This window comes from Coturnix japonica, chromosome 7 (genome assembly GCF_001577835.2).
Source record: "Coturnix japonica isolate 7356 chromosome 7, Coturnix japonica 2.1, whole genome shotgun sequence".
NCBI classification, from domain to species: Eukaryota; Metazoa; Chordata; class Aves; order Galliformes; family Phasianidae; genus Coturnix; species Coturnix japonica.
The window spans coordinates 18,364,287-18,391,983 of NC_029522.1; the positions used below are offsets into that span (position 1 = coordinate 18,364,287).

A 27,697-nucleotide genomic window follows, 5' to 3' on the forward strand; every position below is an offset into this window, starting at 1 on the left:
CCAAAATGGTCTCACCCCTATTCAGAAGGCTTCATTATTTGGGAAAACACTCATTCATATATACATACTTTTAATAGAAAATTTTCCCTATGACTTCAGAAATTATTCCCTCCTTCAAAATAATCCTGAAAAAACAAACAAAACAGCCCATACACAATCTTTTGTTGTGGAGTGACCTCAAAACACTGAGTTCTGGCATCGCTATCCATAATCATTTGCCGATGGTTGCAGTTTATTTATTTGGTTTTAAATGAAGAGTTTTAAAATTTTGCAAATAACAGAAAAATATATAGGAAATATTTGTTGGATAACAGTGAAAAAGGCTTGAAGGTGTTGCACACTTTTTCAGTTAATGTGATTTATGCATGTTTCTGTTTTTAATGTTGAAGGAAGTAGGATTCAATCAGCCATTTGTTTTCCTTTGGGGAAAGCTGGTTGTAGCAGTGCCTCAGTAATTCTGCTTTCTGTGCAAGAAAAGCAGATTTTGCCTATAAAAATTTGAGCAGACCAAGATTCTGGCATAAGCAAAGTCAACAGCAAAATGTTGACTATTTTCGCTGGGATCATCATGATCTTCGTCGTTGTCTCATTGGGGGTCAACTAACATATTTGTCAGTCCTCAAGGTTAACAACTAAAACAATAAAAATATTTGTCTCACCATCTTTTAAACAGAAATGGCAGTGACACATATGTGAGATAAGAGGAATGCTGGGGAGGCTCATGTACATTTGGAAGTCCAGATAGAAGGTCAGAAAGGCTGCAAGCAGCACAAGTTGAGATAAGATGAGCTTGAATCAGGAAAATATCAGCATCTGAAGGGCAAAAAAGGCTGGCAGGTGAAGCACGAGTAGATGAGGGAAGCTGTGTATACACATCTTTCTGTTTTAGTCAATTTTACTAATTAGTGGGCGTTTTTTGCAGAGGAGTCAATATACTGAGAGTGTATTAATATGGTAATGAAATTAGCCAGGAACTCTTGCTGGCTCTGATTTTGGAGGAAGAGAGACTGGAGCATCAATTCACATTTGACTGTGAATATTGCGTATTTGCCTGTTCTAAATATGATATTTTCAAAATGTAGTAAGCAAGGTTTGTGTTTTCGTTGTTGTTTTCCTTCTTAGTCATTTTTGCTTATTAATTGCCTAATGGTACATTATAACAGGAAGGCAAAATCCTGCTAGTCTAGAGCAGCCAGGCAGGTGAGTGAAGTTCTTCTGCAGCCCAGTGAGGCCATGGTGATGGTAATCTTGCAAACTGACAGAGGCTTTTCTCACAGTTTTTAGTAAATTTATTTAAATACTACAGGGAAATGAGGATTGCATTGTGTAGCATGAGCTCTTTGCTAGTTAATTCCAAGTCCAAATTGACCTTTTTATAGCTTTATCTTACTGTTTATCCAATTTTCTTTAACTTAGGTCTCCTGAGAATTAGAAAAGATGTGCTGGCAAAGGCACATGTTAGCCAGTGATCACTGCCCATCGGGATCTGCTCCAGGTCACCTGTGCAGGCTGGTGACAGGAGTGTGGTATGACACACACAGCTTTCCTCTTGCTCAAGGACAACCATTCTTCCTCTCTGAGATTACCAGCCCCCAACCCAGTACGATCAATGTCAGGAAATACGCTGTAATCTCTCCATGAATAAGCGTCCTTTGGGATGTGAACTGGTCAATGCATTTTGATGTATTCCTAGAAGAGTGAAAGGTTTAGAACCAGAGTACATTATCTGGTTCCCAGCTCACAGGCAAATTCTGACATTTAATGGGTATTTCATAGGCACTAATCTACTTGACTCTTGGATCTGTTGCAAAATTGAAAGCTTTAAAGTTTAAAAGAGATTTTTCTTACTTGCCCCCAAAACGAAGAACTCACTAGAACAGAAAAATCTAGAAAAGGCAGTGAATTGAAATTGTTGTGTCTTTGCTAGGAAGATCTGATTTTCATTAACTGAACGTATTTGCACTCCATTTTTCATATGAGCTTTCAAAATTAACAGAAAGTGCAGAGAGAATTGTCTCATATTTCTCCAATAGTATTATTTGAGGTATAGAAGTAACTTTCACCTCTTGCCGTGGAGCAAAATCAATATTTATAATGTTGTCCTAGAGGCGGCAGCAGAGTACATAAGAAACAAAAGAGGTGACACACAAATGGGCAAAGTTGTGTTTGGTTAATAGATCATCTCTATAAATTCTTACTAAAGGGCTCTACTAGATATAGTGCTAACATAAAACCCAAGAAGGAATTATAGCATAGCTTTGAGATAATAGGGTGGAAATAATGCTAATGTTATTGTGTATTCTGGATCCAAGTTCACTTTGACCTAAAAAGAATTCTTGACTTGTTGGAGAGCACTCACTGAAGCAAACTGTTTTCTATCTATGAAACTCAGAGCAAACCTCAACTACTTAGATGGACCTAAAGAGTCAGTTGAGTCGGCAAACTTTAAAACAACTGTGATGCACTGTGACACATTAATTGAAATGTACTCTCCAGTGCAACCATTTAGCAATTTATATAAATATCAAAGCTTTGGGGTTTTACTGTCAGTCTTTGTTTCTGAATGAGAAATTCATGAAAAACACATGTTTCTAACTGCCACTGAGTATGCCTCCAGAAGGATGTGGCCACTGAATAATATCAAACTTTCTTCAGCGCAATCATTTGATGAACCCACTAAGAAGATTCTTCTGTTAATAACGTCTCCTTTCAGAGGCACTGCAACCAGAAGTTGTTACTCCAATTGGCAGAAGTACTATTGTATTAAGATGAGAGGAACAAAGCCTTAAAACATGGTCTCATTGAAGTCATGGGCTATTTGTTATTGACTTCAGTGGGACCAGGATTTTGCCAAAAATATCAAATGCTTTCTGAAGGGTTTCCAAGAATTAGTCTGAAATTAGAAATAAATCATCTTGTGTAAGTAAGTTGTGTACACAACCCATTCTGCTACAAACTTCAGATCTCTCTCCAGGATCTCCATCTTCTGGAGCTGCACAGTTTCAGGATTCTGGTTTCTTCTGATGCCTAGCTGAGGTGCTGACATGACAAAATTATCATGTCACTTCCAGTGTTTATATTTGAAGCCTAAGTGTGATTCTCAGTTATCTGGCCATTTGTATTACAGCACAGCCACAGCAAGGAGATCCTTATGAAGAGCACATAAGTTTGGTTTGTTCTGATTGGAAATAAGGTCCCAGCTTAGCCAACTGCAGCTAGTTTTTTTCCATGGTGGGACGTGGCTAGGCAAGGAGATCCCAGCACACCTAAAGGCTGCACTGGAGGTATAGACATTGCACCGTGTGCCAGACACTGCACTGGTGCCAATGCCACTGCTACCCCTCTACCTCAGGACAACCCACTGGGTCCCAGGACTTTGTGGGGCCACCAAATGTGTGCACAAAGTCTTGGGTAAAACAAGAGGCAGAAACTGACTCAGGGCCTGCCGAATCTGTGACCTCAGCTGTGTGAAATAGGATTTTACAAGGAGTTACTTTCCTAACACCAGAGATGGTAATTAAGCCTTCTTCATCAAGTTCAAAAGATCTGGAAAACCTTGTTTACTACTGTCCTTTATGTCTGGGAGAGTCTTACTGGTTTATAAAACGGCTTGTGATGAAGCCACATGCAGTAAGATGTTCTCATTAAAATGCCTTGGCTTTTCCACAGTTGATGCTGAGGGGAGCATCTTACAGCATCACTAAATCCTGCAGGCTTTATTTTGTCCAGAGCTCTGCCTTGATAATAAACGAGGGAAGAGGCAGATGTTGTGGTGCAATCCTCTGTGCTCTGGAAGAGCAGATTTCCTCTGTGTTCACTTGCATAGATTAGTGCTATGAGGGGCAGTGAGCATGGTGTCTCATACGTGTTCTTGGTGTATCATTTTTTCTGCTCACGGTGATCTCTCCTAATGAAGTTCGTGGAAATGTGTAAGCACGTGTTTTCTGAATGCAAACCTCACTTGAAACAAAAGTGTCCACAAACAACTTTAAAAATGCAGTTTCTCTTATTCCTAATCCTTACTCTCTTATTTCCTAATCCCTGGAAAGCAACACCCTGTGAAAGACAAGAAGATTTTAAAACACTTTGTGTGCAGTATTTTTCTTTGTTTTCAAGACTACTTTAAGTTAACCTGTACAAAAATATTTGCAGCCCTTCATTCTCCAGAAATCTCCAGCTGATGAGCCAAACTCTCAACATTTCATTCCTGCACAGATAGTTTGCTAAATTTTTTCCCAAGGCTTTATGGTTTTCAGCAATATATCTTTCATCACTGTATTGCCAAAAAGAAGTGGCTGCCTTGAAGCCTCCCTTAGGATTTGGACTGGATATCAAGGATTAGTTTATAACTGGTAACTTATGAACTGTGTAGTGTTCTACAAACAACTTATTTTTCTTAATGTAATGGTGAAACTATGAAACTCCATCCTGAGAACTTATTTCTGAAAGGGTATTTGAATGAAGCTTTAAACAGTACTTTATATATCTGTATCAAAACTGGTATTTTTTTTTTTTTAAGGAGCACATTTGTGTCTTCATGCAATAAATATTCATTGACCATAAATCTTGAAATTATTCATCTCTATGTGAATTTGTATGTTTTTACTTTGGATTTGGAGGTTTTGATTTTTTTAGGGGCTTTTAGGGTTTTTAGTGTTGGTTACTTTTGTTGTTGTTGTTGTTTAATCTCTTAAGAATGCCTGAGTTTTGAGTTTGCCTTTTATGCAGCTGGGATCCAACAGTATAACACAAGAAACTCATTACTTACAGGAATGGAATCACAGCAGGTATTGGCAGAATATAGCAATGGGAAACTTCTGAAGAATACTACTTGCTTCCTTGCTTTTACCTGTATTGGTGCAAATCATATGTGTTGGTAATAAGGGTGAGGAAAAACATAACAAGTAAGCACAGATTTTTTTGTTTGAGCACATCTGTTTTATTTCAGTTCAGTGTGATAGCTGGAGGGAGAAAGGGATTTCTTCATGAGGCATGTGTTTAGTTCCAATTCTTAGTAAACTTAAAACAGAGAAGGACATCAAATTTTTTTTAATGGATTTCCTCCAAGCTGGTTATAACAGAAGTCTGTTTTTTTCTAGTGCCCATGATACTCTCAGGCAAGTAGAAATATTTCTAGATATTAGATTTTCCTATAATTGCTTTATGTAGAATACATTCAGAGTAATCATCCCTTTGTTTGCATTGCATTTGCATCTGGAAACTCATTTCAAGATGAGGGACCACACTGGGAATCCTGGCAGGAACAATAAGGGAAAAGCAGTCACTGCCCAGAATGCTTGCAGCTATCTGGATGAAACTGGGAAAGAGGGAAGGAAGAAAATGGATTTGCTAAGAAGAAAAGTGATTTGCCCAAGGTCATATTTTAAACTACTGCTGGATAGAGTTGGGGCATATTGTCATCTTCTTATTATACTAAAATGCATATATGTCTGGAAAATTGGAACTTATTTAGCAGCTGTGTATTTTGCCATATTATGAGAAAAAGCTTTTTTTCCCTCTCAATAGAGAAGGAAATGTGAGCTAGATTATATTTTTAGATCAGGCTGAATTGTTTGTTTGATTTCAGTATGATGAGGACTTATTAAATAACATATTGTCAAAAATTCAGTCCACATAACTGTCTAAGAAGCACTGCAAACAAATTCGGTTCTCATGTTTGTAAACTTCCTTGGCTTGATAAAGTTGGAAATAGAATGGTAGTCATGGTGTACCCTTGCTCTTGTCCCAGCCTGATGTTGTCCCAGCCTGATGTCATCCCAGAGGACTCAATGAAGACTGAGGCTATAAGACCCAACCCACTTCTTAGGGAGCAGAGTCAGGCCAAAACAGAATGCCTTTGAAAACTGCTCCCTTGATATACTTGCGGAAGGTAGTGGTGGGTGTCTGTGGCAGAAATGGAAGTGAATGCTACTCTGTTGTCTCAACCACAAGACTGAGCTTCCTGTCCTAATCCCACATTGATTCTGGAGAACTGTTGCCCAGGGAAAAAATCCAAATTTTAAGATATTAAACTTGGCATTGATGATAAGAAAGTGATTAAGAATCAACCAAGGAAAGGCACAATCCAACTGACAGACACGATCTTCAGAGCAGAACCACATTTTCATCTAAACAGGTTTTATTGCATCTCCCCTGAATGCATGCATTTGACTACATTCTGCTTTTTTATTTTGGCAGGCACCACAGAAGTCTCAATCGAGTTCTTGAGGAAATCAATGGGAGTTTGATTGGAGCCATAGAAAGCCATGAAGGGAATTTCAAGAGATAAAAGTCTGGAGCCAGACATTCAAAAATAGCTTTTTAAGTATGTGTCACTGACCTTCCTTATGGCTTGCAAATGCAGTCTGATTACCCCAACTGAGGTTACTTTAAGGGGAAGGCACAAAATTTGGACCAGACACTATAATACTCAGAAAAAAAATCAAATATGAACTTGCTTTGGAGCATGAGATTTGAGTTGGGCCATGAAGAGGAGCCTGGGCTCTGTTCTTACCTGTATCTAGATATTCCCTCATTCGTGTGATTAAGCATGGAGTGGGATCAGCAACTGGGTTGGAGCAAATTCACCATGTACCTCTGCAAGGATATTTGAGAACACATTTGACCAAAGCAAGGAGTGACTGCAGTACTGGGCTTGAGTGATCTGCATGTGAGCTCTTATATCTGTGATGGTTTTATCAGGATATCTCTGACCCAAATAGAAAGTAAGAAATCAACTGCCTTGTCCTTCATTCCTGTTCAAAGATGAAAACTGTCACGAGCTTTGCCTGAGCTGACTATCCAGTGAGGGCTTGACTGTGTCTCAAGGACAAAGGAAAACCCCTCAGGTCAGTATCTCTGAAAACATGAAGGCAAGGGTACAGCCATATGGAGCAGATTTGCGCTGTAACTGATACCGAAGAAAAGCTCTTCCATCAGAACACCTTCTGAAATAGAGGAAGTCAGCAGCTCAGGATCTCTCTTTTGGACCAGTGCATGAGAATCATGGTAGGTTCCTGCATCTCTCTTTTACCTCTGCATTCCTGGCTTGTAACCACCACTGTCTTTGGCTACTGTATTTGTAAACAGTGTTAAAGATTGCAGTAGGTATGACAGAAGTCTTCCTAGGAGGCTGTAAGAGCCAAGCAGTGTGGTCCCTTTTGTTCCTGCTGGTATCCTCTGACTTTTCTCTAGAGCTGAAATAAAGGGTGGGAGGAGAGATGGGGTGGAGAACAACAGTATATACCCAGCCTTGCAGTGCAACAGCTGCACAGCAGATCCCTGAAAAACTATCGAGTGACAAACACAGCAACCTCCAGGTCCTGTACCAGAGAACAAATTTTACATCCCCTCTATTATGTGGAAATAGTTTCCGGTGTTTCTCAGATATCAGAGCACTGAGTGGATGACAGGTAATGAAAGAAGATTGTCCACACTTTTGTTTTTATGTGTTCATCTCGTTGTCTCAGTTCACAGAAGGGCAGAAATAAAGCCTTTGGAAGTATGCTTAGTGCTGCAGATGATAAGGAAAGTCTTACTGGCTAAGCCAAAATGATGAACTGGATTCTGTTATCATTTTCCTGCTGTTTTTTACCCTATTCCTCTCCCTGCCCCAACTGAATCATCAGTTTAGACAGAAGAAAATACAGTTCTAAAAAATTAATGACAGCTCTTTGAAAAGTCTTCAGGTGTCATCCTCAGATGTTAAACAAAGTCTTTGTGGACCCAAGCCAGTATTTCTACCGGCAGCACTGAAAGTCCCTACTCAGATAAGGAGTGTGAGTGTTCTGAAGTGACTGGATGACATATAATTTCTAATGTTATTTAAACATAGACCAAATTTTGGCTAGTTGCATTAGCTCCTGAACATGTTTGTGTGAATATTTTGTAAGATGGGAATTCATAACAGTTAGTAAGACTAATTCCAAGGCCGAGAAGGCAGATCTCTTCCATAGTAGCTTCCAAATACCGTCTTTCACTACTGGAGGTGAATGCTTTTCTGCAGCTTATAGCAGGAGGAGCCCTAGATGCAGGTGGGTTGTCATCCACATGATCTTTTTGTAAGGTGTTACTTAAGGTTGTTGTCATTGCCAGAAGATGATGTTTCCCTCGATCTGCAGCTCCAAGCATGCTCTTTCTGCCTACCTCATGTTCTCCTTGAACTCTTTGCTTAGAAAACGCAATCACTGCCTCTGAGGGGTTGCAGGATTTGGCCACATGATTTAATTAGGACCTTAATGAACGGCAGTGAAAGAAGAGCAACACCCAATCAATACACTGGGGTATACAAACATTTATCAGAAAGAATGCAGAGCACTTTGCAGTTATTCCTCCATTTATTGCTTCTGGCAGTTACATCTGCATCCATACATTTTCTTCAGTCTATGTGAGACACTTAAGACATTTATTTATGTAGAAAGGAAACCTCTATGGCTTCCTAGTTTAAGCTGAGTAACATTTTAAATGATTTACCATTATTTATCCTGGATCTAGTTTAATACCTTTCTTTTCTCTCTGTTCCATAATTTGGGTGGTTGTATCTTCCAGGCTACCTGCTCTTATTAAATAACATATTGTATTTGCTTTCATTAAGCATGTGTGTATGAACATCTTCATAAAACATACAGACAGCCCGAACTATTTAGACCTGTGGGATAGAAATCAAGACAACATCAGAGAAAAGTTTTTTTTCTTTTGCCTACAGAGCCTGCTGTGGTTGCTCTTTCAGCTGTTCATTAAAGTTATATTGCTTCCTTTATCTCTTGTGCTCATGGAACACAAGCACCTCCATAATGAGTTTAAATTACCACAAGCTAAGAATAGAAAACTCGATTCTAGTTCTTGGGAGGCTGAGGTTGTGGTGGTACATAGATAATCAAGCAATATTAGCTGTATAGTGGTGCTGGGATCTCAGGGCAGGGCTGCAGAATTGTTTATGGCAGGAGAAGCACAGTAAACATCTGTTTTCAGGGCCCTCTGGGTTCCCCCCCACACCTCCTGATACATCTTGAAATAAACACCACTGCTCCCTCTTTATTTATATCCCATATATGTGACTGGCCAGCCATGTTTGTCTTTGGAGAGCAGAGCCTCCTGTGATCTCATTTTCTCGTTAGGAGAAGGTTAAAAAGTAATCTTGGTCACCTGGCTGATTAGGATCAGAAAAGCACAGGGCAATGTCAATGAAAAAAGCAGAACTTAGAGACCAAGTGCAAGGAAAACTTCAATTTCCATGTGTTTTTTAATGCTATGAATTCATAGATACCTTGTGAGTGTATCTCAGTGACCTGCCCTTACTGAAATAATATTTCCATGAATAACATTTCTGATAATGCTATAATTAAATAGCTCTGCTGTTAGACTGTGCATTTGGTGGAAAGGAAAATAAATGCCTTGTCCTTGCACATCTGACTATTAGCAAAGCACAGGTTCTCAGAGTGTGGGTACCTTGTGCAGAGCAGATTTATTCTTCTGCTCATTAAAATTGTTTTTGGAGGCTTCTGCTCTGGGATGTCTGGCTCTTTGGATGTGCTGAGCTCTACAGACTGATATTTCCAAAAGCACGGGTAGGGAAAGGTGTTGTGTCTGCAGCTGCAGCTATTAACAAACTACCACTGACTGTAGTAATTACCACACTAAGGACAGCACCAGCTTCTGACTGAGGGACTCCACTCCATTGCTGTGATGGCTCTGAAGGTGATAATCTTCCCAGCGCCATACCCATCTCCATGAACACCCTGAGGCACCAGCTAAATCTTCCAGTGATTGAGTGACTAAGAAACCAACAGATGGGATATTTAACAAGAATTGTCCTGAACTACACTTGGATTGGGAAGAAGTCCACTTTGTCATGGAATTATGACAGAGCTTGTTGATAAGCTTTCAGTTTGGCTGTACTATATTTGCTCTTTTCACTATCCTGCTGACTTTCAGTCTTAATATAAATTCTCCTTGTAAAGATTAAAAGTCTGATCACCATAGTTTGTGAGGGTTCTCTCTAACATACTAAATACTAACAAAAAATGGCTCCATCAGAATAATTCCTCTCCACCATAAAGGTCCTGTTTTCTTCACTAGATGGTCAGATGTTTGTTACTGATTGCATCTCACATTCAGATAATGCCGTATACTTTTTGACAAGTTATTATTCTCAGTTGGAGAATCTAAGTTGATACAAAGAGTGACATCTCTGAGCAGCTCACAAGAAAAATTTGATAGAAGAGAGGTCAAACTGGGGCTTCTCTTTCCCTGGGTAAATCCAAGGATCTTTTCCTTCTGTAAGGCACCTCCAGAGAGCAACACAGGTGGGAAAGGCTAACCTTGTGTTTCACAGGTGTAAAGATTAAACATGTGTTTAATCTTATGCAAAGTGCTTTTGTTCTGCAAGTTCTTTGAATACCAGAGAGGTAGGCCAATGCGGTACTTAAGGGCAGTTAAGTTAGTGGACTTTGGCCTTTAATGAGCTGAAGATGCAGTTCAATTGCAGTTCGTTAGTAGCTATCGTTAGCTTACATCTCCAGGGGTCATTGGCAGATATCATTAGCAGGAGGTCATTAGCAGGTTTAGTCGATATCAGGAAAGCTAGAGCCACTTCTGCAGCATGGGGAAGGTGAGAGCAGACGATGCTTTATTAGCGGCTAATTTAGCGAGGTTGGGTGCTTGCTAGGGGCTGTCGTGAGAATCCAAGAAGGAGCCTTGCCATCTCCCATGGTGAAAGATTCGGGTAAGTGAAAGGAAGCCTCCTTACTTTTGGGACTTGACTTACATAACTTCAAAAAATTAATTATGTGACTAGCTTGATAATGCAAAAGGCAACTGTTGTTCTGAGCAGTCTTGTGTTGCAATGGTTGGTGTATGAGGTGGGGATTTTTTGGAGGGTGGGATTTGGTTTAAGTTGCTGGCCTGGTATTTGTGATCTGTGGTTGGTATTGCTGTCACTGCTTGCCTTAAAGGAAGTTGGAGGGATGTGATAGCCCTGGTTACGTTGCTCTGGTCAGAGAGGGGGTGCTGCTGAGAACTGCGGAAATGCTTTTTTAGGTTTTAAGATGGGGCTTGACAGGCTGCTGGGATTTATGTATGTATGTGGGCTATGAGGTACAAGGAATACTTTTAGGATTGTGTTTCTCTTGAAGAGTGCATGCTCCCCTTGAGTTTCATTCTGCGTGAGATCTATTATGTGGCTTAAGTATGGAAAAAACACTTCTTGTTCTAATTAATCTCTATTTGTTAATGAATTGCTAAATAGGTAGCATATCTGGGTGGTCTGTTAGCAACCTGGAAGTTATCCACCTGATTTATTTTGCTTTTCGGTGGGATTGCTTGCTCTGAGCTCCCCCCAGAGCTCAAGCATGTATGGGAGGATACCTTCTGTCCTCGTTGTGCTTCACTGTGTCTTACTTAAGTCCTCCTGACGTTTGTTCTGGTTCTGTTTTTTTTTTTTTTCCTATCCTGGAGATGATGAAAAATCAAATTCATATCCAGCATATATAAAATATAGTATGTTACATTCCTTTTCATAGTGATTGGTAGGAGAATGTAAATGGTCAGAGTGGCTGCAGTTGAATGGCTCTGTTGTTGTTATTTGTACACCTGATTGCAAATGTTTAGTTGATTTACCTCTTTCTATGTACAACTAATAGCACATTCATTGCTTTTTGTTGAGGGAGACTTACTTAAGTGCAATGGGCAGTTCATGTATTCAGTAGAATCTCCTAAACTCTGAGAAAGAGGCAGTTTTACAATTGGTATAGTTCAGTAAGGACATAAGAATCACAAAAGGCATATTGGCAAGATGGTGTAAATTAACACATAATGGTACCTAAATAAGTTCCAGTTACAGCATATTAATCTGTATTTGGATTTGGGATATTTCTAGTCAAGTGTGAGAATGCTTTTCTCTGTAGTATAAGGGAATTCTGAGGAAATGAATGATTCCCAATGTTCTCCTCTTACTCCAGTTTAGCTAATCTCTCACCTAAGTGATTTTCATGGAATGAAATGTTGCAGTAAGGGCGATACTTTGTTTAGATTTTTATATATATTTTTTCCATGGGCAAACCTTAAAGGCAAAATGAACAAATATGCAAAAAGAACATTTCATGAGTTGGAAATGAACAGAAAGGGCGCTTTTAAAACAAAATTCCGGAGTCTTATCTTCCCTTACCAGCAAAGTAGGGGATTCCTTTCTCCTCACGTTATTCTTCACCATCTTACTCTTTATCCAGATCTATTGCTTAGCATACCAAATCTGTGGCTAGTATTTTATGATCTCTTTCCAGAGAACTTGTCCAGATTTATATACAGTATATACAACCCTTATTGGCCTCCTAGATTATCAATGTGCTTTCTTAGATTTTTATTTTTAATGTAATGCTAGAAATTTGAAGCTTATCTCATCTAGTCAGTCAAAAACATAACTACCTTGTCTGAGCCAGTTTTATTAGCTCAGTTCCCACAGAAAACAAGAGAGGTGATCAGTTGTCTTTTAATACCATTAATTCTCTATTCACTACGAAGGGTATGCAGTTGAAATAACCACGTTTTTGGTTACTAAGGGTAAAAGAGATGTGTGGGCTTTTTTCTTTTATGTCCTAGTAAACTTTACAACATTTGAAGCTTGAATTATGAATTTTTATATATGGTAGCTGCTTCAAGTAATAAACTTTAATTTAAAAATATATCAAACTAGAAAGAAATGTTTATTAAATAATTGTACACAGATCATAAATAGAGGGTCTCTACTTCCTTCACTGGGAGATCCACCTTCATAGAGATGCAGAGAGAAATGGATGTGGTAGACCTTTTCAAATGATTTCTAAATTAAATACAGTAAATTCCTCTGTAATATGACTCATGAGACCTGAAGATCAAAGCCTTACAAGAGATTTATCAAAAAGAAATAATTTTTACGTAGAATATATGGTAACATTGGCTAATGTCATGTCGTTGTTTCACTTATCATGTGAAAGTGATGAAGAGTTGTGCTGCTTTTTATTTTTTTTTTTTTTCTGGATCCATCACTAGTTGAAGAGGGAAAGATGGCATCAGGAATCAATTTGTTCTTTTTGAAGTTTACCTTGCAGCTTCAGTAGTGTTTCTCCTGTGAGCCCATCTGGCCTACGATGCCACACATATGAGTTTATATGTACTGTTCTGCATGCTGGAATCCAACTCCTCTTGATTATAAATCTGAGTAAGCTCTGTGACGTGTGAATCTGATCACTCTGATTGGTAGTGATTAGCTGCAAGCTGGAGTGTGAATGAGCAGGCTGACATACATCATCTTTTTATATGTGCCTAATGAAATTACATTTGGATTGGTGAAATATTTATGGTTGTATTTGTGACTTGCTTCATTCACACCTGGCTCTTGGTTGCCCTCTGGGAATGACAGGAGAGAAATGTGAAATGGTTCAGCTGAAACCAAAGGAAAAAGACAAGATATTTCCTTGCCCTTCCAGCCCTCATCTGATTAAGTTTGTGGCCAAAAAGCGTACAAGTTCATACTGGCAAAACAGAGAAGTAAACTTATTTGCTATATATATATATTTTTGCTATATATAATATAATTTGCTATATTTTTTTTATATAAATATAATATATATATATATATATATATATATTTTATTTTTATATAAATATTAATATATATATATAATAATTATCATGACAGTAGCCAAAGAGGTGCTGAAGATGATGTTGGGTTTTTTTTATTCTATTACTATTATTATTATTATTATTATTATTATTATTATTATTATTATTATTATTATTATTATTATTATTATTATTTGTCTTGCTACTCTTATTCTGCTCTTTCCTCAAATTCCATTAGATCAAGGAAACAACTTGGGAAGAAGCATGTGAAATAGAGATTGGATAGAAAGCTGTAGGGACAACTATTTGATCTGTTTTTTGTATTTCTATATAGCCTGTACTGGGGAAAGAGATACTCTGAGATAAAATCAGATTTTCTGAGAAACAGCTGTTGATACCTAGAAAGCAAGCAGGTGTTTGGAGTAGTGGACAGCTAGGGAAAGTATAGGGACAGATGAGCAAAATTGTCTTCAACCTACTTTATTTTTCAGGATCCTAGGAGACAGTGTGATAGAGGGAGCTGGGAGGGTTAGGGTTAGAGCATACATGGGTCTGCTGTTTTCTGGTAAGATCTCTCACCTCTGCCCTCCTGGAGCTCTGACTTCAAAGCCTGGCAGGAGTTGGTTGAGAAAATTTCCTTATGCAGTACCAGTCTAGCTCAGCAGTGACCTCGGAAAGTCCTCTGCTGTGTGTTGACATGCTAGGACATACATCTAGCCTTGGGTTGCTTGTTAGGGAAGGAACAGATGCAGTCTGTACAACTAAATACTGTCTAATGACTGGAGGTAGCTTAATTTCTTCATTGTCTTCTTTGTACAGTCATCCTCATGTTGGAACTCGAAATTTAAACTGAGTCACTAAGCAGCAACATCTGCATTGAAAGAAAGAGACAAGGGCAGAAGAGCAGTAAATTCATGTCAGCATAAGTGTATCTCAGAAGGTTTATATCATCCAAAGTTGGTAATGGGACTTATCTATACCTTAGCTCAGCTGGTCTTTTTTTTTTTTTTAATAATTGATTGATTTCAGCAGAACTTCTGTTTTGTATCCTGTTTTCATTCTAAACTACCCTTATGTTCTTGGATACAAAATCAGTATTTCAGCTTCCTAGTGTGTACAGACTGTCATCAAATTAAACGTGATCCTGCGATATTCATGTTATGGATTTCGCTTGCCTAGCTCAAGAGAAGACAATGTATAGGTTGAAAGAGCTATCATAGCAGAAGTGGCTGCTGTTGTTTAGGTGGAGGGCAGGGGAACTACGTAGCAGGGGAAAATCTATGTGATACCTGCACTGGGATTATTGGTAGGCAAGTAAGATGTGGGAGATCTGTGAGTCTGACTTAGTTCTTGTACGCTGGCTTCCAAGTGCTTCAGTGACTGGAGCTGGTGGTTTGAAGTCCTAATCAAAAATTTTATACCAACATGGAAGAGATTTTAACGAGCTGTAAACTTTTTAATTTTATTTTTTTAATTTTTAATTTCTAATTTCTCAGTATGGATAATGAGGCAACTGATGAGGTGGGTTCTTGGGACTCAGTGATTGTCTATAAAAGATCTTATATCCTAAAATGTGGCTTGAGTTAATTGTGGTTTTCCTTATCAATTGACTCTGTGTGTATTTTATTGGACTGCCTGGCTGTACATCTTATCAAAGAGCTCCATTTTTTCAATCCTAAAAGGAAATGGAAAAGAAGGGTAAAGTGGTGAGATGTAACCAGAAAAAGCAGTAAAGTGATGAAATCCACTCTGAACGCCTCGCTGTGTTATCTTCTGGGCTGCCAGGTGTTCAGGATGATTCATGCAACTTCGGAAATGTTTTGCTGCCTACTACAAATTGTCATCTCATTGAATTTAAGTCTGAGCTGATCAAGAACTGAGGCTAGACATTAGCATTTACTCATATATTGGTTTCATTTTTTGTGTGAAATGATTGGAGTGAAGCTACAGGTGAGAGGCTACCTCAACAGTATTACCCTTCTTTCTTCTTTCAGACATTAGAGACCATATATGATATTCATTTTGTTCTGTTTTCTTCAACTGATAGCTTAGCCTTGTGAAATCCAACTTCTAGATCCCGTGACATGAACACTTATTATTATTATATACCTATTCAAAATCTTATCTTTCAGTGCCTCTTTTCCTGTTGTTTTTACTATGTGTCTTAATTCATCATTCACCATATTCATTGTGCGACTTGAAATGCTTCCAATAGTTGAAGAAATCACCTGGAGCGTGCCTATAGCTGCCTGTTTTTGAGGAAAAGGTCAATATTTGTTTCTCTTACTGACGTGAAATTGTTTGTCTTCACAAAACCAAGATAATCATCTGATATTTAAAAAAAAAAAAAGTACTTCATCAACATAACGCTATAGTCATGTTGTTCCTACACAAAATATTTCTCATGTTCAGCTGTTCCTCTAAGTAATCTCTTAATGGTATATGTACTCATACATGTAGTGTCTTGCTAGTATTTTGGTTGAGATTTTATGAATGAAACTTTTTTTCACTCTCATTTGAAATTCTCTTGAGAATATAAAGACAGTGAAACTTTCTGATGGATAAAATCAAAATGTGTATTTCAAAAATAATGTAAAAGGAATTGTCTTCATAATTGTATGGAGAAGATAATCTTGCAAGAGCCATTATGTGAACCTGGAACTGGTGTCTCAGTGTAAGGTCTTGCTGCTTGGAAGCATCTTGTGAGGACACAGTAGGGAGCTCCTTCTGCAGGGCTGGATTTCCTTCAGTGGTAGCTTAAAGAATACTTGTGGGGAGTTAGCTGTAGCCCGCCCGGACATGGTGGCAATGCTATAGTACTGTGTGTCTACTTGTGAGCTTTGCAAAACATCTGAAACCATATCCATAAAGACAAAATTAAAATTATAATGTAATTCTCCTAAGAAATGCTTTTTGAAAACTTCATTGATTCAACATGTTCATCATTGAAAACTTGTTCTGAAACTAATTTTTCAACCTGCTTTAATAACTCTTTAAATATAAACCATGATGTGGTCAAGAAAACCCTCCAGTGTTACTGAACAAATTATTTGATAGAGACTGAAATGCAAGACGCTCAGGTGAAGCCAATGAAGGTATAACTGTAGGCTACAGCTAGAGATCACTTTCCCTCACCAAAAGATAGGCCTGATTCTTGTCTCCCTTCCAGAGAATGTGAAATATGGATTAGGGTCCTAAACCAAATTTGTGCACTGGAACTTTTATTTGCAACAGGCAAATGCATGCAATAACTGACCTCTCTATCGCTTTTATGAAGATTGTTGCAGGTGGACTCCTGCCACAGGAAAATAGAGGAGTGGGTTGTAAAAGAGCTTGCTTAGATTTGACAAGTTCATTGAGTGTTTCTTCCCCAAATTATATTGAAAGAAGTTGAAGGTAGACTTCAGCTTTCTCAGCTGACACATCTTTGGCTTCAGAGTTGAAAATGTTTCAACATCTCTGTGAATTTCAGCAGATATTTGGGTTCACTTTTAATGTGCTTGATGTCAGTACAATGTAGCTGAAAGCCAAAACTCCCTGCCAAGAAAGAAATGTGTCCAATATCAATCATCGTGTACTTAGCAGCCTGAGTCCTGTCTGGACCAATGACTTTACTAACTTTATTCCCATATCTGGGTTACTTCTTTTTTTGATCCCATAAATAGGATGGTTGCAAGACATAGCCTAGAATATTTAAAGTGATTAAAAATAGAGCTACACGGAAACTACTGTTTTAGATGGATGTATTTCTCATTGGTTTACAAGAACGCACATACTACTCCATAGTAAAATTCCAACCTGGAACAAATTATGAAGGGACAGCTCACCGTGGGTATAAATCAGCATAGCAATGTCAATTTACAAGGGTTTGAACTCTTGAGGTTTTTTGCTCCATCTGAAAATTTACTACTTTCACAGAAAAATATCTTTCTTGAAGCAGTTTCTATACATGCTGTGGAGGAAGGGAAAAAATATATATATATATATTCTCTTGTGAATGGGTTTACATGGATCTAAAGATCAGCCTGATCTTTGCAAGTATTCATGGGAGGCTTCTGTTGTTCCATAGTTTCCACTAAGCATGCCATGTCTGGAATGCTTTATGATGACTGTGTCATCAAAGTAGTACGGGGAAACAAAAACTGGAGAATTCCCTGAGCCCACGTGTTGACTTGCTTCACCATTTTATTGGGTTAGTCATTGTTATAAATCAAATACTAGCTCTCATAGGTAATTTAACAACAGCAAACTAGGTGCCACCTCTGAGTATTGCCAGTGCTTCATGTCCTGGGAGCAATGTAATAAAGTAAGGGGGATGTTTTACTTCTAAAGCAAAGCTGGCCCTGAAACAAGAGAAGGATTTCCTGAGGTTTGCAGTTCCCTCTTGTGACTCAGCCTTCTGCTCACACACCAACTCTGCCTCCACACCCTGAGCCTCTTCATCCTCACTGCTGTGTTGTCATCCCACCTGGGAAACAAAGAGATTGTCTGCTGACAATGAGCAAAAAAGTGCCAGGCTACCTTTACAGAAACAAAAGTTTTTCCCTTATCTCTTTTAAAGAAGGTGAAAAATACTGTAATGGCTCTGAACTGGTGACAAAACATGGGGTGCAACCGGAGCTGTTTGTTTGTGTGTCATGAAATCCATGTTGGCTAATGGAAGATCACCTTCACTTTAAGTTATAGAAAAGCCATGGTTTTGGAGCAAGTACTTCTGAATTCTTTCCAGATAATCACAGATACGTAGCAGCATAGGAGCAGCAACTTTTTCAGAAGAAGTGTATTCTTCTGTGCACAATATGCTGAAGAATGTGTGCAAATGAGTATATAGTTCTGCAGTTTATCCATCTGTAAGTTTCTCTGTCTGGCTTTATTTAAAACTCATTACTGTTCCTTTAGTTCAGCTAAGGGAAGGTTACACAGAAGGCATCAACCACTTGCAGTCACTGAAGCTGTAGAGCTGGAGGTATCCTCTGTGGATGATGCCAAGTGCTGCTGCAGATGCAGAGTTCAGAAATGGGCAAAGTCCTTTTTATACTCAAGCAGACTTGGCTTTTATGTTGTCTGTAGAAAAGAGCTGTGATTAGCGTGGAGTGTTAATGAATTTTGAATTAAAATATCCAGCCATTGTTATTGTTCTCGTAAATCTTACCTGTAAGAAACATTGCTCAGAGCCAAATTATTTCAAAATTATATCTAGTTCACTCTCTTTATGAGAAGAAGCCTAGACTTTTAGTTAGGTCTAATGCTGGTGTGACTCAGTGTAGATCTGTTCAAGCTGTGGGTCTTCCAGCTCATAGTTTAGAAGTGGTAGAAAAACTTCTGTCTGCTTTTCTGGAGGTACCTTTTCCTTCTCCTGTCATCCAAGACAGTGTACAAGTATGTGTAGGGAATATAAAGGGAATGGGAAAAAGAAGAAAACAGATGGATTCCTATTGACTCAAATAGCACGTCTTCTATTTTTCAGACCTCCAAAGATGCACATTTTGTGAACAGAGATTTTTGTTAGGTGTAATTAAATTAATTTGCAAGGAAGTTAGTAATTTCATTGAAAGCTAGAGATCCTCCCAATATGTGATTCATCATAACTCCACCTCAGCCCTGGCCCGCAGGGATAACTAAGTCCTTCTCTGAGAAGATAATTTTATTCTAATTCTCATGCAATCATTGGACAACTTCAAGACCAATGCCAGCTATCAATCTTTATGAGTGAATTACTGCTCTCACAATGAGGGTGTGGTGGAGTAAAGGATGTCATACTTTAGGATCTATAAAGCTTTCTGGATATAATTTTGTGTATAAGCCATAATAAACATAAAAATAATTTATGACTTAAATGAAAAATACATTTAAGACAACCAAAATTAAAGGCTTTGAATAGTATGGAAGATATTTTTGTTAAAAGGACATAACAATTTTTCCCTATTGAAATTAATAATGGACATTTTTGTAGTGCAACTATTTTCCTATATTAGCAAATTATTGGTTTCGGTTCATCCACTCTTATATGCCCGGAAGCAATCAGTTTTCATTGTCTGTGTCTAGTGTTGTATCAGATGGAGGGATCTGAGCTTCAAAGATACTGAAATATTCAGGGGGATTACAAGAAATGAAGAACCAGACTGAAGAACTGTGAAGTCCACGCTTTACTGCCAGCATACATGGTGGATTTTGCTAGCATATAAAATGTACTAGACACTGCTAATAAGGATAATTATAGTTCTGATCTTGCCAGTAATTTACACAGGCAGACATGTACACCCATACTGAGCTCCATAAATTTTAATAAGGCTCCATGTGGGTTTGGAGGACCAAGGGGTGGCATAGACAACTGTTGCATGACCTGCACTCAGAGGGAAATCATGTGTTCAAATGCATACCTTGTGTGTACACTGGGTGAGTGTGTGCCTGCATGGCTCCGCAGTGCATTAGTTGGAATGGTGTTACTGCATTTGGAAAAGGTCTTTGGAGATGGATTCTTTTCTAATATCAGTTGGCTGTGGTTTAGTTTCCTCATTTTACATCTTCAAAAAAGAATCTTTAGAGTTGGAAGGCAACTTTAAAGGTCATCTAGTCCAAATCTCTAGGCAGTGTACTTTTCTTGCTTTATAGATCTCTAAGACACTAGTCATTCCTATTTGGTATACAATTATTTCAAGTTTTGTTTGTTGGTTATTTTGACTTATTATTTTTCTGGGTGTTTAATTAAAACAACTTTTTTTAAAGCTTTTACAAATCTGTGCTATGGATATTTTACATGAAATGCAGACTGATTGTGAACCATGATATTTCTGAATTTCAATGTGGAAATGCCTGTGTTGAGTTTGGGGGGTCTTCATTATTTATTGTATTTATTTTTATAGATTAAACAAACAGTATATTGTTTTATCAATTCATCTTGATCAGTAACTGACAGATATATTGGCAAGCTATTGTTCAAATTGCATAAACAGAGAAAAAAATCATGTAAAAATAGCCAAATAATTTCCAGACGTATGTTTTGGTTATCTTCTGAACCACAACTTAGGAAAAAGAAGTTCTTTATTTACTAGTAGAAAATCATATAAGCGCTTTTGATTTAAATTTTAGATTGGTTTTCCTTTGGAACACGAAAACCACAAACAACGCAATGCACGAACTGACACTGAAATGTACTTTGCTATTAATCATACTTGGAAGTCTGCTATCAGGAAAACCTCACATTTTCTGCTTTTGCTGTGTTGTATGACTGATAAATGACACGGTCTTCTTGTATTAATATAAGAGCAAGTTAAAGAACAGTAAAGCCACTGCTGAAGCTGAGTTCCTATGATGAGTATGCATGAAGTTATTCTTCTTACGAGTCGTTTTTGATAAGTTCTAAATGAGACAAGTAATTCTCGGCTGCCCTGTTCCAGTATGGCAGTAGGACTGGGTGCTTGTGGTTCTAGATCTTCAGATTGTTGCGTGTGGAGATCTGCAAAATTACTGAGTGCCTCATCTGCAAAATTCCATAAGAAATCCATTATAGTCATTGCATTTTTTTCTTTATTTCAATGAAGAGGAATCATGTCAGGAGATTTCAGCTGTTTGCCTCAATGTTCATGGAGTACAAACAGTTTCCAAAATCAGTACTCTTTAAAATTCTTCTCATACTGCAGATGTGCTGAAGTAAGTTAGGACAGGCAAGGGGATGGTTTTGTGATTAAAATTCTAAGTTGGAGACATTACTTCTGTTGTGGACTGTAGAAGAACCATGCCCATGAGTGTTGTGGCTTTGAGCTGTTCATTTATTTCTTAAAATAATTGTGGGTGGGAGTTGGAAGACCAGGATTTGGCATATAGGAGGGATGGGATTTATTATTAGCAACAGTAAAGCCTTTTTGGCAATGGCAGGTAATATGCACACTAAATCCTGATAACTGTGTGTGTGTGTGGGGGGGGGGGGGGGGTTAGATACTGTTCTTAAAATGTCTTGATTCTATCCACTTCTATCCACATTAATTTATTTTAAGCAGATGAATGACAGTATTTCTTTCTGTTTCCCAAAATTACCCTTTCCCATTAAGTACTTCATAGTGTTTAGTTTTCTTGGACTTGTAAACAGAATCAAAATCATCCTCTATGCCTTTTAAGCTTTACTGATGCCTCGAATTCATACTGGATGTTGATGTGTTGATTCACCAGGAAGTCTTAGTGTCTCAGCAAACAAAATAAACAGTTTTGTGAACTTCAGAGCTAATGATTTCTCTTATCCTGTATGTTAATTTATGGTTGCCACCCTGTTTTCAGTTTTTTGCCATAATTTAGGAATTTCTCAGGTTTATTTCAGTTAGCAGCCCTCAAAAGCCCTTATTTCAACTTTCCTATGAGTTAGTTAATTCAACATTATTGTCCTACTCCGTATCTCTGTCCTCCATGGTGTGATTTTAGGTCCATGGACTTGTAGGTCCATGATTAAGAAGTTTGGGATTACTGTACATCTGTCAAATACATTAGAATGTGGCCCAATTATAAGAAAGGTTAAAGGCAGATCAGGGATTTGATCACGTAAACCTCGCTTCCTTAGGAATTCAAACTAAAAATATCCAGAAAGATGGAAGAAATACAGTAAGAGCTTTTCAATCCCTTTATTTGCATTAAACACTATTCTACCGTTTGGTCTCTTCTGTAATAGTGGCAGAGTTGTTTCAGCTCTGTGCTGGTGCTCTGAGCATACACATCTTTTGGAAAGTAGCCCCAAAGAAACCAAGCATTCATTTTTAGTTAATAAAATGTAATTTGATTGCTTTCATTTTAGCTTAATTAAGAAAATGTTTTGGTAAAATGGAATCACAAAGGTCGGAATGAACACTATGAAAAATTTGAGGCAGATCTCAAATGTGAACCACTCGGCACTCTTCATATTTCATGCTATGCACTTTACAGTTTTTTTAAAAGGTAATATTTTAGAAGTACTAAGCATAATGCTTAAACCACAGATTTTGTAAAAAATGAACTGCATAAGCTATTAGCAACCCTGTGCATCATAAACACCTTAGGCAAGAGAATCATATCCTAATGCCAAATGCAGCTCAGCTTCATCAGTCTACATGGAGCTACACTTCTGCAATTTTCTAAGATAAATGTCTGGGCTGTTTTATACAATGAAACTAAGGCTCAGGTGAATCTTCTTATTTTTCACCCATGATTTAATAAAAGCAAGCTCAATATAAATATTGAAAGGTTGCTAGTATTGAAAATACCTTTTTTCCCTAATAGTTGAAATATGTGAGAGCTTTGCCTTTTCATACTGATCACAGAAGGGGGGTAATGTTAAGAACTGTCTTCAGAAGAAATGGGAGTGTTTACTAAATAGTAGATTCCAAATATTTTCTATTGCATGTTACACTTTATAACACATTTGCCAAGAAAAACGTTTGTTGAGCTATGTTTTATCCCAGCTATAGGGAACTCCAAAACCCATTATAAGCCCAGATGAAGCAGGTAGTGAATGCTTGCACCCTACATTTTGGTAGAGGTGAGAGAGAAGAGATTTTGCAAACTGCATCCTATTTGCTCCTATTACTTTGACACAAATCGCTGTTATAACATAATAAGAGAGCTGCTTTTAATTATTTTTCCAGAACTCATAAGTTTAAAAGAGAGAGGGTATTTATGAGCCCAATCTGTGCTCTCTAATTCTGAAGATGCTAAAAGATATAGAACATAAAACAGCACCTATTGGGACCACCCAGCCGTGCCTCTGAAAATGTGTGTCTTGCTCTGTATCTCTCTGCAAATAAAATACTGAGCATTAATTTAATTATTAAAAGGATAATGACCATGAGGAGTGATGAAAACATAATCGGGATAGCTGATTAACAGCCACAGAAGTGTCATTTTTAGAACAGTTTAAACTATCTCCTGTGCCGTTCTGCTGTGTTCATGGACTAAACCTACTTTAATTATTTCCTGTTCAAGCTTTCCTCTGTTTCCTTGGTTTTAGGAGGAGTTTACCTAGCAAAAGCCAATGCTGCTCATTTCCTCAGTGGATTAACTGGGCAATGATGAAACAGAAGCTTCTGTCTGCTTCATTCTTTACACAACTTGGTGTTAAAGAGTGACCTTTCACCCTCAGAGATTTTAAGGATTAAGGATGCTTTTAAGTCTCGGTCTGGTTACTAATCCACCACTTTCACTTGATGTTAAATAAGCACTTCCTGATTTACCCTTTAAATCCTGTAAACATAATAAAACAGAGTTTAACCTTTACCTTAGGATTTTACCACTATCTTATGCTCTGTTAAATAAACCTTTATAAGAAGCAGAGAAGAGAAAACTAATAAGTGGTAGCCTGATTTATATATATATATACATATATATGTTGTGTTCTGTGGTTTGTTTGGATTTTTTTTTTTGTTTTTTTTTTTTTTTACCTTGGGATATGTAACAAAACATTACAATATTCTTAATATATTCAGGTCAAATAGTTGTTAGGGTGCATTGAGGTCCTTACAATGTGCAAATAAAGGAATTTTTAAAAAGCATTTATGAGCTATTTGAGATAATGAAATAGATGTTTCATCTACATTCAGACTGCTGTGAGCAAATGATACTGGAAAGGAGCTGAAATGGAAATATATTAAGAGAGATTTCATAATCCTAGGCTTTGCAACTTTCAAGAATATCACTTAGCCTCCAGGCATTGCTTTGTGAAGTCCAACTTCCATCTGGTGTAAATTGCCTGTAAACTGTATTTGCAGCCCAGGGACGATCCTGATTTACACCAGCCACGGGCTGGACACCCAACACCATAGAATTGTCTTTTGCTGTGTTTTTCTCTAGGAGAATGGCGTTTGGGCTAGAGAAATATTCACTGATAGCTACTTCCATTGGCTGTATTTAATAGTACAATGTTATTGCTGCTCTCCACCAGAATATATCTGTGTCACAGCTGCAAGAGCATCTCCTTATCATTTATTTATGTAAATAACTTCTTGCCTATATAAGTAACCTCAGTGCAAATCTCCCAGCTCGAGGCCGGGTGCAGGTTGCGGAGGTAGTAGGTCCCTCTGGGAGCCCCTGCCTACACAGCACCTCCAAAGTCTGAAATCTGGGGGCATCCATGCCCAGAAAAATTGTTTTGAAAATGCTTTCTTTAAACCATTGCAACCACTGTGCACCAAGTGTTTTTAATGAGGTTTGTTTTCAGCAAACATCCAAAATACCGCCTTTCAAAAATTCTGAATCTTAGTACCTTAAAGAGTTTCTGTCTTTATATCTTATACCAGATAGCTGTAAGCAGAGAAAAAGCATTCTGTGAAAAGAAGTTAATTCCCTCTTCAGAGGCCCTAAATCACGAGCCTTTATAACAAAGGAATACAGTTATCTATCTGAAGGGGGACCTTACTTGGCTTCTGATATCTTTTTGGGAATATTTATTTTAATTAAATAGAATATCTGCCTTGTATCTTGCAGATATCTGATTGTCTCTGCCTCAGCTATTGCCTAAGAGGAAATAGAGACGAAGTAATCATTTATACATGCATGATTTTCATACTGTGATCAGCAATCCTTTTGTCTTCTGCCTTAAAAATACAAAATAACTTTTTTTCTTTCATGTGTTCTGGTGCTGCTCACAGTTGTGCAAATGATTCAAGCAGAACTGTTTGTGAAAAAGTTTGAATGATCTGCTACCTGAGCTGGGGATCAGCTCTTGTCAAAACAAAATCTGAAGCTTTAGAGGTGCTGAATCATGTCTGAATGTGACATGGGAATAGCTGACTTTCATGGTGTCTGCTGCGAGTAAGCAGGTGGCAGCTGGAGTTTACAGATGTTTTGAACTCATGCAGCAAAGATTATCTTCAATGCTCCTGGAAAATTATTGAGTTTATTGGCTAGGGATTCTTTTGAGAGTTCGGTTTCCAGAATGGCCTACTGTCTTGAGATACTTACAGTACTGACTCATTTAGTGTGGTCGTCTTTGGAGGTAAAATATGACTCAGTTTTTGGGTGGTGCTGTGTGGAGCCAGGAGTTGGAGTTAATGATCCTTGTGGGTCTCTTCTAACTCAGGATGTTTTGATTCTCTTCTATGATTTTAAATTCCAATTAAGGCACTGGAAACTATGGTAGCATATGCAATCAAGAAATAAGACAAAGGGAGAAGCATTTAAACAAAAGAAATTTGATTTCTGGTTTTCACAGAAATTTGGGAAAGGAGTTGAGTAGGAGAAAAATGGTTTTGTTTTATAGGACCACAGACATTGCTTTATTCATGTGTCTTGTGTTGAAATGCTCCAGTGAGGCACTTGTCAGAGGGAATAAAACCAGAAGAACAAATAAGGCTGAGAATATCTTAGAACTTCCCTTTGAAACAGCCTCTTGTAGATGCTGAAGACCTGAGTTGTTCACAGCATGTGAATAACATTCCCTCCCGTGAAGCAGAATTTCACCAAATTTAGCAAAAACAGACCAATCATTCTACCAGGAAAAGACACAATCCTTCATATCAAACTATTGATTGCTTATATGTCTCATTGTGAATACTAATTTGGGCTTCTGGTCCTATATGGGAAGTAATTTGACTCTCAAGGCCTTCAGCTGTGCTTAGAAGGTCTGTGTTCAGGAAAATATCGTGATAGATAAGAACTTCAGGACCAAGTCTTCTCAGGCTAATTCAGCATCTGCAGCCATATCTTGAGCCTCAGCTGAGAAACTGATGAGGCAGAGACCGACAGTGCGGATAGGGTCCTTCTTCTGGGGCTGGGTGGGTACCACAAAGCTGACTTTAGGCTAGGAAAACTGGAGTCAGCTGGGAGTGAACAGTTCCTACAGATGTGGAGAATGCTCAAAGCTACACTTTGATCTGTGCTACCAACTCCAAATGTTTTCCATGCATTTAGTGAGTTTATAAACAAGAGATGAAGCAGTGGCTGAAAAAGCATGTTCTTCTGTACTTCTCTGACGTTGCAGTAGAGAAATGTGGAACCAAATACATTTCTACTGCATTTATAAAAGATATATGACTACGCCAGATATATGCCAGAAAATGTCTTACTCAAAGGAGTTAGAGATTTTTACTTACATCCTATTCTTTTGCTATTCCAGCTGGTAACTGAATTGTCATTGAACTCAGTGATAGGACCAGTGGTCTCAAATCATGATTTCCACAGAGTTATGCTTGTTCTGCATTCAAGTAATCAACACAGAAAGCTCAGACTTTAGAGAAAGTCAAGGAAGGGTTTCACTTTCTACTGAAACTGACCTCCTTAGCCAACAACAACAGAGAGAAAGAAACGAATATGATACGTTTTAATTCTGTAATATATTGGCCTGACACACATACTATTATACTGCATTACTTAGCATCTCTTAAACAAAACAGTCTTTTATTGAGCAGTTACCATTCAGACAGGTTATGGCATTTGTAGAGTAATTAGCAACTGTAAAAAATGACTAACGAAATCATTATTTTTAGCTAAAAAAATATAGGCGCCTACATTCTTTCATATAAAACATTTTTTATAAGCTGTACATTACCAAGGAATATTTTACAACAGATCTTAAGACAGAGAAAATACTAATCAGGGTTTTAAATGTCTGTCGTTACAGTCCTGTAAATGTTCTTGAAAATGAAATGAATAGCTTCCAGAGAGGGAATAACCATAACCATGAGGTGACGCAATGTTGCCATTGGGCAGGAATGGGCTGATGGAAGAGCTACTGGGAGGTTTCAGGTGCTGTGGAAGTCATCCATTGTGTGGGATTGAGACTGGACCATTATGAGTTCCTTTGATATGATGGTGCTTTGGGTCGAAGTCCATCACCACAAATGCATTGTGAAAGACAGGAAATGATGTTTAATTTCACATTGATTTAAAATAAGTAGCAGTTAAATAAGTCAAAGCGTTTTGAATAGAATTAAAGGATTCTTTTCAACTAGAGCATGATACCGTTTTGCTAGCACCTTATGAACTGAAGGAGTGCAGCATTTTCAGTATCTGGGAGAGGGTATTTCCCAAGGATCAGTCACTTTGCTTTTTAACGGAGCTCTGGATTGCTCACCTGGCTTCCCTTTAAATTTACACATCTTGAAAATGACTTCTGCGTCAACCCACTGGAGTTGATCTAGGTTCCCTC

General features: G+C 38.0%; 1 long non-coding RNA gene across 2 annotated transcripts in view; it reads left to right on the plus strand.

Annotated features, from left to right (window-relative positions):
• Positions 1-27,697, plus strand: part of LOC107316817 — a 274,260-nt gene that overhangs the window by 88,421 nt on the left and 158,142 nt on the right. For both annotated transcript variants that reach the window (XR_001556594.1, XR_001556595.1), the window contains exon 4: positions 6,199-7,008. This is a non-coding gene — a long non-coding RNA (uncharacterized LOC107316817). The remainder of the gene's footprint in view (positions 1-6,198; positions 7,009-27,697) is intronic.